General features: G+C 40.9%; 1 protein-coding gene across 13 annotated transcripts in view; it reads right to left on the minus strand.

The window, feature by feature from the left end:
- Positions 1–14,597, minus strand: part of dagla (diacylglycerol lipase, alpha) — a 485,025-nt gene that overhangs the window by 228,149 nt on the left and 242,279 nt on the right. The window contains exon 1 of one of the 13 annotated variants that reach the window (XM_041197361.1): positions 13,696–13,791. The exons of the other annotated variants lie outside the window; for them this stretch is intronic. The gene's annotated coding sequence lies outside the window, so the exon portion shown is untranslated. Of the gene's footprint in view, positions 1–13,695; positions 13,792–14,597 lie in introns of those variants that run through there. 13 annotated transcript variants of the gene reach the window in all.

Here is a 14,597-nt window from a genome sequence, read left to right on the forward strand (position 1 = left end):
TCAACTTATTCCAGAATCTCCTCTTCAACATAAATGAGGCGGATTATTTGACTGACCAGGTCTGGGTTGATATGAGTTTTGTTCTGACAACATTCAATGACAGGTTGAGACTCCTGTATGCAGAAATTAAGAATGGCTTGAAAATCTGGTGCAGAATAGGCAACAACACTGCAGTTATCCCATGAACTGTAGATCATGTGTTTCTATGGTTGTCAGTTGGTTTTGGCAGGGAGGCAATTGAGGTTAAAGAGTCTTCTATTTAGGTGGTACTTAATATTCACACCAGAGGGCAGTTGATCTTCGATGAAGTGAATAGCCACTGTCAGTAGCTTGTAAATGGCATGGGGGCTATCACACAACCTTGCTTGACCCTGGTCCAGATTTTGAAAGCTTCTGTTTCAGATCTCCCACGCAAGATAGTTGTAGTCATACTATCATGAAGCAATTGTAGGATTGTTATGTCTTGGCCATCCAAATCTTTGGAGCACACTCCACAAAGCCTCGTGATTTACTGAACCAAATGTCAATATATTGTGGGATCTCTTGGGCTTTCTCTTCCCACCACATGTCATTTATCTTCCGGAATTTTGGGGGGGCACAGATAGTTTCCAAGCATAATTTATCTCCCTTCTTGAAGTGTTGGGAAAACCTTATCTCCACAAAATGGAATTTTCTGTTAAAGTTTGGAAAAACATTGCATTGTTTAGACCTTTGGATGCTGACCTGGAATTTTTTTTAAACAAAGTCAGAAGTTCACTTTGGAACTATCAACAAGCATGCCTTTTCCAATAAATCACCTGATCAGCATGGTACTTGAAGGGGGATGAGATATGTGTTTGTTTATATTGCAATTATTTTAATTGATGAGAAAAACTAGCTTAAAGGCAAAAGCTAGTGAGTTACTAGAAATCACAAGCCAGGGATGAACTTGAAGTTTTGGACTTGTATTTCTGAGCTCAGTTGGGACTGAACTGAGAAAGTAAAAAGGCTGCCCAGCTCGCCTTCCTGCCTTGCATGAAATAAATTTGTTGGCAGTACCCAGCTAAGAATCCTCAGCTCAGTAGAACTTGTCTGTTTTTTGGAAACCTGAGAGCTGAGAAGAGGGATTGAACCAGTTATATTCTCCGACATGGAGAAGCTCCATTGGTGAGAACCTCCAGCTATCTACCAGGAGCAGCAGCCCATCTTCACATGAGAGAGTTCCAGATCATCAGCGAGACCCTGCAAACATTTTCCTTTATTTTTATAACACCTATCCTCTAAAGCCCATCTCTGCAGAGAGACCTGACCTGTTTGTTCTTTGGTTGTGTGTATGCGCGCATTTGTGTACACGTGTGCACGCACTGGGATATTTTTTAAATGGATAGATAGCTATACTTCCAGAGTACAATTGTGTGTTAAACAACTCTTGAAACCCGTTTAACAAAAAAAGCTTTGTTTTATAATAAATCAATCATTCTGAGTTTATGGAAAGAAGCCTGGTTAAAGTCTGTTTTATTCTGGATCTAACAGTAGTGAAAGTAAATAATTGGCCATTTTGGTGAGTAAATTGAACTTTTGAATTAATGGTGTGACCTGCGGAGCAGTGGACCTAGATAAAGACCACAGTACTCCCATCCCAATCATAACAAAAGATAGTTACATTTGTTGCATTCCTGAAACTACAGCAGTAAATGTTTGACAATAAAGATCTCCATAACTCAACAAAAGTCCTCGTGTACAGAGCAGTTGTCATCAACACACTCCTGCACTGTGGTGAACCTAGACTGTGTATCAGAGACATGTAAGAGTGCTAGAGAAATTCCATCAACAATACCTCCAGTGCAATCTCTGGATTCATTGGGAGAACTGTTGAACAAATACTACTGTCCTTCTTGAAGCCAGATCCTCAAGCATTCAGGCAAAACTCCTGCAAAATCAACTTCGATGGACTGGGCACTGCGTCCAGATGGTTGAAAAGCATCTCCCCACCAGTTCCTGTTTTTCAATTCTCAAATGGCCATCGTTCTAGGGGAGGACAAAGAAAATTCTTCAAAGACACTTTGAAGCTCTCTTTGAAGCCGGGCAACATTGACATTAATGACTGGAAGGAGCTTGCTTCCAATCATTCAGATTCCACCAGCTTGTGGGATGTTCCGCCCCATGTGTCCAAAAATATCCAGGTGGAGAATCAGCCTGTTCAGTAACATGAAGGCCCATGACAGAAACTTGCGACTCTGAGTATGTCATCCTCGAATTGAGGGACAGCTGACGACAATGACCATTCAATACAGCTTCTGGAGCTCACCTGCCCTCTACACATACTTCCAAACTTGGGCTTCAAATTGTCAATGCTCCAAGTTGATTCCACCCTATCTCATCAACCTTATCCCAACACACATCCTCTGACTCCCTCCTATCAGGTGGAACTGAAGTTCCCCCAACCAAACCCCGTTGGGGCCAGTTCAGAGGAGATGAGTCTGCTTGATTGGAAGGGTACAGGTGGGGAGCTGCCAGTTCCCCAACTCTCCTCCTGATCAAGCTCAGATTGGGAAGGGTCTAAGACAGTCTTCCCACCCCAACGCAAATTGTGATGCATAAGGGCTTCTTCCCACTGCCACTCATATTCAATGGTGGACTTGCCATTTCAGGTGATCGCACAACAAACCCTGCCAGCAGCCTTCCGGGGGGTGGCGCTTTCACAGGCAGTGTGTGCCTGATCAAGGGATCTAGCATCAAGAATGGGGCAGCGGCTGAAAGCCACCTCCTTGCCCTTGCTTCCAGTACATGCATCCTCATTGCCAGGAACCCCTCCTCACGACCCTGATCCCACCCACACTACCCCTCTCTAGGGAACCATCACCAATCTTTCCTGCAGAACCAAGTGTAGCATTTGCAGTGGCCTTTGCTCCCCTCTGATTAGCTGGTAGCACTCATGTCCACCTGCTTGGAGTTTAATCGAATGCAAGGTCCAACAATGTCCAGGTAAATGCCCGGTTACTTTGTAATGCCATCGGGCTTCTGGGAAAGAAGCAATGTGAGGTTCCCACTGGTTCTCGAACCGATGGGCAAGACCCCTGTCGCACATATTAAATCTCACCCAATAGTTTATTCTCGTTTCTCAGTTTATTGCCAGGACATACCTATTCTAAATGTTGCTATTTAACTTTATTTGTGCAACTTGAGTTTCTGTGTCCATTCACATGTCTGTTTTGACTGCTACCCTGAACACAAGCTAATCAGTTATATGAACATATAACTTAGAAGGAGTATGCCACTTAGCCTTTGAACCTGCTCCACCATTCAATAAGATCACGACTGATCTGATTTTAAGCTCAACTCCACATGCCCACCTACACCCAATAACCTTTCATCCCCTAGCTTGGCAAAAATCTATCTACCTCTGCCTTAAAAATATTCAAAGATTCTGCCTCCTCCACCTTTTGAGGAAAAGGGTTCCAAAGACTCATGACTCAGAGAAAAAAATTCTCCTCATTTCCGTCTTAAACGGTGGCCCCTTTGTTTTAAACAGTGATCCCTAGTTCTAGATTCTCCCACAAGAGGAAACATCCTTTCCACATCCACCCTATCAAGTTATTTCAGGATCTTATATGTTTCAATCAAGTCACCTCTTACTCTTCTAAACTCCAGCAGATACAAGTCTAACCTGTACAGCCTCTCTTCAAAAGACAACCTGCCCATTCCAGTTATTAGTCTAGTAAACCTTCTCTGAACTGCTTCCAATGCATTTACATTCTTCCTTAAACAAGGAGAACAATACTGTACACAGTGCTCTAGGTGCGGTCTCACCAATGCCTTGTATAACTGAAGCATAACCTCACCTACTCTTACATTCAATTCCCTTTACAATAAATGATAGCATTCTATTTGCTTTCTTAATTACTTGTTGTACCTGCATACTAACCTTTTGCTATTCATACACTAGGAGACCCGTATCCCTCTGTCTCTCAGAGCACTGCAACCTCTCACCATTTAGAACACATGCTTCTTTTTTTTTACATTTCTCCTTTTCTTCTTTATTTTCTCTTTCCCCCCTCCTTGGCGCCTATAATCTGTCTTTATGTCTCCGTTCATCCCTCCTCTCTCAACTGGTTTTCCCTTCCAAATCCCTCCCTTAACCCTTCAACACTCCTTGACCTTCCTTCTCTCCTGCCTGTATCCCAGGTTTGACTTCCTTCTTAGATAAGTTGACAGCTTTATTCTCCGATTGAGGCACTCATTGCTGCATCCTTTTGAGCAGCAATCCCAACTGCCCCAGATCCTACCCTCTTGCTGACCTTCCCACCCATAAATAATCACTGGGGACTAATCTAGTCCAGTTCCCTTACCCATCGCCACATGCACACTGCCAGAATATCAGCTATTACTGCCTCTCTTTGCATCTCCCTCCAAAATGTCCATTCACTTGTGAATAATACCCTTGCCATCCATGAGCTTATTGTAGATGATTGTGGCCTTGACAGAAACCTGGATGATGAGCCATGAAGGGAAGTTGGATGAACTCAAGAGGAAAGAGGGCATCATGACTTGAGATTGAGGCTAAACCAACAAAGAATTGGTCATTTGAACCTCGACCTGAACTCATTATGTCCTCTTTGCTGAGTTAACTCAACCTCTCTTCCTGGCTCCCAAGTTGGTTCATATTGTTAATCGTGCCTTTTCCGCAGATACTGCTCCCTTCAAATATGTCATTTACAGAAACAAAACACCCTTGACATATTTGGCCTTACAACTCCATCTCCAACCTCCTTTTTCTCTCCAAAGTCCAGGACCATGTTGTTGCCTTTTAAATCTCTGCCCAACTTTCCTACAACTCCATATTTGAATACCACCAATCAGGTTTTTGACCAGGTTACAGCACTGAAATGGTCTTTATCAAAGTTACAAATGGCATCCTATGTTATTGTGACCATGATAATCATTCCCCCTCATCCTTTTAGACCAGTCAGCTGTCTTTGACATAGTTAGCCACACCAACCTCTCCACTCAGCCAGGAAGGACCCAACTCACCTGGTTCCATTCTTGCCTATCCAGTCACAGCCAGAGAGTCACCTGAAATGGTTCAAGAAGGCAGCTCATCACCACTTTTTATTCATTCATGGGATGGGCAAAAAATGTTGGCCTAGCCAGCGATGCTCACATTCCACAAATGAATAAAAAAGAAATTACCAAGACCACCTACTTCTACCTCCATAACATCGGCATCTCTGTCCCTGCTTCAGCTCATCCACTGCTGATACCTTCATTCATGCCTTTGTTGCCTCTAGACTTCACTATTCTAATCCTCTCTTAACTGGCCTACTTTCTTCCATCCTCCATAAAATTAAGTTCATCCAAAGCTTTGCAGCCCGTGTCCTACTCAAACCAAGTCCCATTTACCCATCGCCCATGCTCAATGACCTACACTATCTCGAGGTCCAGCAGTGATTCAATTTTTTCATTCTGATCCTTTGTTCAATTCTCTTGCTATCTCTGTAACCTGCTCCAAGCTTATAACTCTTCGAGATCTCTGTATTCTTCTAATCCTAGTCTCTTGAGCATCCACAATTTTAAATCACTACACCATTTGCAGCTATGTCTTCAACTGCAAAGGCCATAAGTTCTGGAATTTGTGCCCTAAGTTTTTCCACCTCTCTCTTGTCTTTGTAATATGCTCCTTAATGTCTAACCATGTGACCAAACTTCTGCTCATCTATCCCACTATTTCTTCTTATACTCAGTGTCAAATTTTGTTTGATTCTACTATTTTGAAGCTCTTTGGAACTAAAGGCTCTATATAAATATAAATTGTTCACCTGAGGGTGCTGGTGCCACTGCCAAACAGGTCATTAGAAGGAGCTCATGCTGCCCCCATGTTAGCAACAGAATTGCAAAATGCTCCAACTTTGACAATGTCATTGGTAGTATCTGTATCTAAACATGATTCAAAAGTAAATTCTGATGCTGCACTAAATTGTGTATGCCAGTTAATTGCAATTTTCTGAAATCCATTTGCACTTACGTTATTGTTGATCAGTGTTGTTGGCTATTGTAATAGTTGAAAATACATTAAAAGAGATCTCTTATCCCCCTCCTGTCCTGAAAGTGTCAGTCTTCTCCTTGCCTGATATATTACACACAGATACACACACGCACCACACACACAAAGACAGACTCCACCCCCCCCCAATCTTAGCATAGGGTTACTGAGACTACAAGTAATAACCCAACTCTTATCAGTAAATTCATTGTAATTAAATGGAAATTGAACATGGAATGTTCTGATCTGTATGACTCGATATTACACATTCCTTTGACCACAAATCCATAAGGGGGAAGGAGAAATAAGACTCTGCTGTTCTAATCTTACACTCCACCATAAGTTATATGACAGTAAATTGCACTTTTATGAAATCCCCTTATGATTAATTATTTTGCATTGCTCATAGTAGTTGAAACAAAACTCCATCTGTGTATTTAGTTGGATACAAAAGATCCTATGAACAATGGAAATTCCCAAGGATGTGATCAGGTGCTATATAAATGCAAACACACTTCTATAAATGGTCTCAAAAGAAAATAAATCAAGTTTTTGAGCATAGAAAGAAATTATTTTCATTTATATAGCACCTGATCTTGGTCTCACAAGAAGGTAAAAATTGGGAGCAGGAGAAGGCCATTCGGTCGAGTCTGCTCCGCCATTCGATAAGGTCATGACTGATTGGAATGTGGCCTCAGCTCCACTTTTCTGTCTGCCTCTCATAACCACGACTCCCTTGCTGGTCAAAAATCTAACTCAGCCTTGAAAATATTCAATGACCCAGCCTCCACTGCCCTCTGGAGTAGAGAATTCCACGGATTAACGGCTCTCTGAGAGAAAATAAATTCTGCTCATCTCAACTTTAAAAGGGAGACCCCTAATTTTTAAACTTTAAAACCTAGTTTTAGGCTTCCTTATAAGGGGAAACATCCTCTCAGCATCTATCCTGTTCCTTCAGGATCTTACATATTTCAACAAGTTCACTTCTCATACCCATTTATCTAAAATCCAATGGATATATAGGCCTGTCCTGCTCCATCATTCCTCATAAGACAATCCCTTCAGTCATTGAAACTTCATTGAACTACTTCCAATGGGATTACATACTTTCTTAAAGATGGAGACCAAAACTCTACACACAACTCCAGATGCGATCTAACAAAGGCCCTGTATAGCTGTAGAAACACTTGCTCAGTTTGACACTTAATTCCCCTTGCAATAAACGCCAACATTCCATTTGCCTTCCTAATCACTTCCTGCATTTGCATACCAACTTTTTGTGATTCATGTACCAGAACACCCAAAGCACGCTGTACTGTGGCGTTCTGTAGTTGCACTCTGTTTAAATAATATACTGCTTTTCTATTCTTCTTGCCAAAGTAGACAAGTTCACATTTTCCCACACTATATTCCACCTGCCAATTTTTTTTGTATGTTCGTATTTGCGAGGTTACGGGGATAAGGCCGGGGAGTGTCACTCAGTGGAATGCTCTTTCAGAGAGCTAGTGCAGACCCAATGGGCTGAATGGGTTCCTTCTGCACTGGAAGGATACTGTGATACTGTTCACTTACCCTGTCTATATTCCTCTGCGGACTCTACCTCTTCTTGACAACTTACTTTCCTACCTATCTTGGTGTCGTCGGCAAAGTTAGCTATCATACATTCAGTCCCTTCAACCAAATCATTGTAAATAGTTGAGCCCCAATACTGATCCCTGTGGCATTTTACTGGTTACGTCCTGCCAACCCAAAAAAGACCCATTTATCCCTACTGTCAGCTTCCTATTAGCTAATCAATATTTTATCCATGCTAATATGTTACCGCCACCACCCCCACCCCCGCCACCATGTGCACTTATCTTGTGTAGTAACCTTTGTTGGGCCATTTTGTCAAATGCCTTTTGAAATCCAAGTATACTATACCTACAGGTTCCCCTTTAGACACATTACTTGATACTTCCTCAAAAATCTCTAATAAATTAAACATGATTTTCCTTTCATAAAGCCATGTTGACCCTGCCTGATCACATTATGATTTTCTAAGTATCTTACTATAACCTCCTTAATAATGGATTCTAGCAATTTCCCTATGGACAGATGTTAGGCTAACTGGCCTGTAGTTTCCTGCTTTCTGTCTCCCTCCTTTCTTAAATAAAGGTATTACATTAGCTATTTTTCAATCAATTTGGGACCCTTCCAAAATCCAAGGAATTTTCGAAGATTAATATAACCAATGCCTCTACTATCTTCAAAGCCACTTCTTTTAACACCATCTACAAGGCACAAGTCAAGATTGTGATGGAATACTCTCCACTTGCCAGATGAGTGCAGCTCCAACAACACTCAAAAAGCTCGACACCATCCAGGATAAAGCAGTCTGCTTGAGTGGCACCCCATCCACAAACATACACTCCCTCCAACACCAATGCACAGTGAAAGCAGTGTGCACCATCTACAAGGTGCACTGCAGGAACTCACCAAAGCTTCTTAGACAGCACCTTCCAAACCCACGATCGCTACCAACTAGAAGGACAAGGGCAGCAGGTAGATGGGAACACCACCACCTGGAAGTTGCCTTCCAAGACACTCACCACCCTGAATTGGAACTATATCGTTGTTCCTTCACTGTCGCTGGGTCAAAATCATGGAACTCCCTCCCTAACAGCACTGTGGGTGTACATACACCACATGGATTGCAGCAGTTCAAAAAGGCAGCCAACCACCACCTTCTCAAGGGCAATTAGGGATGGAGAATAAATGCTAGCCTAGCCAGCAACATTCACATCCCATGAATGAATAAAGTAAAAGATCCTAGAATGCAGGATCAGGTCCTGCGGTCTTGTCAGCCTTCAGGTCTAATAGTTTTCCCCAGCACATTTTCCCTGGTGATGGTGATTGTTTTAAGTTACTCCATCCAGTTCAACTTCTGATTTTCAAGTATCTTTGGAAACTTTTCTAAGTCTTCTACAGTGAAGGCAGACACGAAATACCTGTTCAATGCCTCCACTATTTCCTTGTTCTCCATTATCAATTCCCCAGGTTCACTTTCTAGAAGAACAACACTAGCTTTAGTTACCCTTTTCCTATTTAAATACTTATAAAAATAGATAGTAAGAGTTTCTACATTACTAGCTAGCTTTCTCTCATACTCAACTTTCTCCCTCTATTTTCTTTAGTCATTCTTTGCTGGTTCTTAAAATCTGACAATCTTCTGACTACTATTAATCTTTACAGATTTGTAGTGTTTCTTTCAATTTGATACAATCCTTAATTTCTTCATTCAGCCAGGGTTGATGCATCCTTCTCAGAGTCTTTGTTTACTGAGAGTTATTAACCATCTCCTTAAAAGTCTGCTACTGTCTCTCTGCTGTCCTACCTTTTAAACTAGTTTCCCAGTTCACTTTAGTTAGCTCTGCTTTCCTACCCTTATAATTGCCTTTATTCAGATTTAAAACACTACTCTTCGACCCATACTTCACCCCTTCAAACTAAACATGAAATTTTATCATGTTATGATTGGTCTCACTTTTAAGGCTCTTTTGCCATGAAGTTATTGATTAATCCTATCTCATTGATCATTACCAGGTCCAGAATAGTCAGCTCCCTGGTTGGCTCTAGAACATTCTGCTCTAAGAAACTGTCCCGCATACACTCTCTGAATTCATTTTCCAGGCTTCCTTTGCCAATCTGATTCTCCCAATCTACATGTAGACTAGAGTCACCCATGATTATTGCAGTACCTTTCTTCCACGCCCCATTTATTTCTTTCTGTATATTCTGTCTTATAGTGTAACAACTGTTAGGGGGCCAAGAAGCTACTCCCACAAGTGACATCTTACCTTTCCTATTTCTTATCTCTACCCAAACTGATTCCACATCTTGTTCTTTCAAGCCAAGGTCATACTTTACCACTATACTAACAACATCCTTAATTAAGGGAGCTACCCTACCACATTTTCCTAGCCTCCAATCTTTGCACAGTGTCAAATGCCCTTCAATATTCAGATCCCAGCCTTGGTCACCATGCAACTATGTCTCTGAGATGGCTATCAGGTCATACATATTTATTTCTATCTGTGCTAACAATTCATGCATTTTGTTAGGAATGCTGTGCGTATTCAGATACTGAGCCTTTAACTTTGTCTTTTTACCATTTTTGCAATTGCTGGCTTTATCTGTTGGTGCACGCAAGTTTATATTCTCTGTCCCTTCCTGCCACATTCTGGTTATCTTTACCCAAAGTTGCTACCTTGCTCTTGTATCTCATTGTTACCCTTTGATTTACTACATCTCCTTTCACACAATCCCTTCCCCCACTATTTAGTTTAAAGTCCTCTCTACCGTTCTAGTTATACAACTTGCCAGAACACTGGTCCCAGAACAGATCAAGTGAAGCCTGTCCCAATGATACAGCTCTCACTTTCCCCAGTACTGGTGCCAGTGCTCCATGAATCAAAGCCCATTGCTCCCTCACCAGTCTTTGAGCCACGTATTAATTTCTCTAATCATATTTATCCTACGCCAATTTGCTCGTGGCTCAGGAAATATTCCAAAGATTATTAACTTTGAGGTTCGGCTTTTTAATTTGGCCAGTAGCTGCTCACAATCCCTCAGCAGAGCCTCTTTCCTAGTCCTATCTATGTGGTTGGTACCAACGTTGACCACAAACATTTGATCCTCCCCCTCTACTGCAAGTTCCTCTCCAGCCTCAAGCAGACATCACAAATCCTGGTACTGGGCTGGCAACATAGCCAGGTGGACACTCACTCTCAACTGCTGACAACTGTCTCAACGCACCCCCCCACCCCCACCACCTCCCCCGACTATACGATCTCCTACTACTACTATGTTCCTATTAACTCCCCTCACTTGAATGGCTTCTGCAACACTGTGTCATGTTCAGTTCACTTTTCTGCCCTGCAACCTGAATTTTTCCAGCATTTTTGTTTCTATTTAGTTTTGATGGATATTTATATTTCTAACAGGATATACAAGATATACTTAATAATATTATTGCAATGAACTACACAGAGTGCAAGTTCCTACATGTTAGCACGTTGCTTTGACATATGTGCTAAAAATATCCTCAAAATGATAAAATCTCAACATACAAAGCCTCAAAATTGATAACAAATGTGAATTCATTGTCATTTATTGCTCGTTGATCTCCTGTGGCATTCCCGAAACATAGGCAAGACCAATTTGAATCTTCAGCTTACGCAGAGTTAGAGGGCAGAGAATAATGGAACCAATGTCGGGAATGGGAGCAGAAACAGGAAGAAAAAGGAAAGTAGTAGTGTGGGGAGTAGATAAGGAGGTTTAGGGAGGAGGAGAAAGGATAATTCAGATCAGCCAGGGTAGGGGGATTGAAGAATGGAACAGACAGCCATCAGTCAAAAAGTATAGTCATTGCATGGAAGGGAAAGTGCGAAGTGTAGTCAGGATGAGGGAGACCCTCTATTCCCACTCCTTTGCCTAACTTTATGTTGCCAACAAATTTCATCAGCTTACATTTATTTTCATTATCCAAGTCATTATAATGGGCATTTTGAAATATAACTACGAACACCTGTAGAACTATATTCAATTCTTGAGGAAAGCTGAAAAAAGAAACTTTTCAAAGCTTTTCATCTTGCACTCTTCAAGGCAACAATATCTACTATATGTGAAGAGGGTGCTGATCGATTGGCAAGTGGATTCTGATTGGTAGAGGCATTGCCATGGAGAATGCACCAGTGATGGTGACTGACAGTGAATTTTAAACCAGGTAGCTTGACTCTGATTGGTCAAGACATTGCCCTGAGGAATGAGTCAGCAAATGACTGTCACTTATCTTGTTTAGCTGAAGCAGGCACAATGTGTGTACATGTTCTTTCTGTCTGCAAAGACCAGGGCTTTGTCTATTAATATATGTAGCTTCCAATACATACAATGCCATTCGCTGACTCATTTCTCAGGGCAATGCCTTGACCAATCAGAGTCAAGCTGCCTGTTTTAAATTTCAAACAATGTTTGGCAGTTAACTGTCAGTTACCATCATTGGTGCATTCTCCATGATAACGCCTCTACCAATCAGAGTTCATTTGCCAACCAATCAGCACACTTTTCGTATACAGTATAAACTGCTGCCTTCCCCCTATACTGGCATTCTTACAGTGTCCAGAAGAGTGCAAGACGAAAAGCTTTGAAATGTCTCTTTTTTGAGCAATATTGAATACTTCTTAATGTGGCATCACACTAAGCACTCTCTAGTTCAATTTTTTATTTGTATTTTACTTAAGTGGCAAGCTCTAGTCTAAATTGCTGTCAGTTTTTACCTTAATCAGAAGTCTTTTAAATGGGATTTTTTTTTCTAGAACCTTTCTTACATTCTAAATGAACTATATTCACAGGAAGGTCCACCAGCAGCACTCGCCACTATGCTTTGCTGAAACACAACAGGCAACCCTGCCATTTTAAGTATCAAATAACTTGTATTTTTGCAAAATAAAGTGTGGTCTATTCCACCATTCATTACTCTCCTGAAAGAAATATTCCAGCCAATGAATATAAAACTTTCATGAAAATAGCCACACTCTCTGTCACAATAAGTACGCAATTGATGCATGATTAGCTTTGCAAGAGAACTGATTAGTATTTCAACATTTAACTGGGAAGACATAACAAAATTAGCAAATTATAACAGTCCATTTACCAGGGTTCTCCCTCTTAACTAATATCCATCAATATTTGACTTTAAAACATCCAGATGTTGCCATCAAGCTTAAAAGACATGCTGCCTACTACACAAATATTTAACATGGTATATGAATTTCAATGCCTGATGATGCTGATCTTACTATCAAGTTAAGCTCTAAGGTTGATCTTTAGTCTGTGCAATGCTAGCTCATATCAGCCAGGGTAACACAGAGCATGCTACAATCAGTGTTATTGAGTTGAGGGTGAGCTTAAATTAACCTTAGGTTTTCACTCCTGATTACCATCCAGCAATCTTTGATTAAAAATGTAAGTAGATGTCAGCTGAAGACCAGGTCTGGTTCAGCTGTGATCCTCTCCAAGATCAAATAACCTGATTCTATCGAGTGAATAGGCTTGCACATGAAAAGCCACTACCAGGAAGGTACAAGAGATCTGGCAATGCTCCTGAAATTGTACTCCAAAAATGAAGCAAAATGTTTGTGAGAGGAAGTGGGAAAATAGTGGCAGATTTTCACGGGCCTCTGCATCTGAGCACAGCATATATCAGAAAGTTATTAAGTCTGGGTCAATTCCTGAAAAGGAAACAACCTCACGTTTCTTCCATTCAAATGAATGAGAGAAAAATTAGTTGAGTTCCTTTACAGGCATGCATTTCAACCCACCAAATTTTCTGATATATCTTGCACTCATACAATTTAGTGAACATGGATGGAAACCAGAAAAGCTTCCTCATAGTTTTAAAATAATCAACTATTGCCTAATATATTGTCACTTCTGAAGGAAACTCACAATTAACCATAAATGTATAGTGATTACAATTTCTTCATGAATAGCCAGAAAGGCAATTGTGGGATTTCTTCCATCCACGTGCATAATCAGGAATTGGAAAGCAAATTCAATATCTTTAAAAAGCAAAAATTAATATTTAGCTTGCACTTCAGAAAGAACTCAGGTTCAATGCTTCATAGTTTAAATACCTTAAATCTACAGTCCCACGCCCTGTGACACGTTCTGTTCGCACACTGTTTCACTTCAATCCATTAGTCTACACCTGTGAGCTGTTTCAATTCCAGTGGTGGGGAATCAATTATTAAACCTGAAAAGTCTGAAGGGGAGACTACACAAAAGAGTAGCAAAAGAATTGTCAGCTGCGACTGACAAAGCAAAGACATTCGACAGTGGTGCATTTTTTCCTCAATGTTCAAACTAGCAACAGGCAAAGCTCTGACTTTAGAAAGGAAATGACGTCAGGACAAACTCAAAAGCAATGAGAAGAATTTGGAAGTTTCTCTCCTGCAACCTGCTGCAGTGTGCATCACTAAGCAACAGCCGTTACTAACATGGAAAATCAGAAAGAAAATCAAAGAAGCAAACACAGGCAGAATTACTGTTGTATTAAATAAAAAATTGTGTTGTTGACTTTCATGAAGCTTTTATGCTAGACAGAAGCTTTTTTTATAAAAATTTAATGAAGCTTATTGATCCACAGCCCTTCACAATGCATTCTGACACAAGAAGCCCATTCAGCAAGCAGAGTAATTGGCTATGAACAGCATCATTGTCTAGATATTCAGACACCAATTATCCATAACACACTAAAATTTTTGAAGGGCTGGCTGCTATCAGTGGGGGTAGGGAAAGGACTTCTGTGACATCTCCAGACGTTAAAAAGTTATGAAGTTAAAGACATTGCTGCACAAGCCACAAAATTTGTTTACTGCAGCAGATTTTTGTGTTAATGAACCAAAAAAGGGGCACACAGGTATGAATCATTCTGGTGACTCACCAGTTACTGCAGCAGAAAGGGACCTGTATAGTTTTAGAAAATGTATATTTTCCAAATCTGCATATTCCAAATTCACTTTCTGCTGATTATAAT

Source organism: Carcharodon carcharias, chromosome 10, assembly GCF_017639515.1.
Source record: "Carcharodon carcharias isolate sCarCar2 chromosome 10, sCarCar2.pri, whole genome shotgun sequence".
Classification (NCBI taxonomy): domain Eukaryota; kingdom Metazoa; phylum Chordata; class Chondrichthyes; order Lamniformes; family Lamnidae; genus Carcharodon; species Carcharodon carcharias.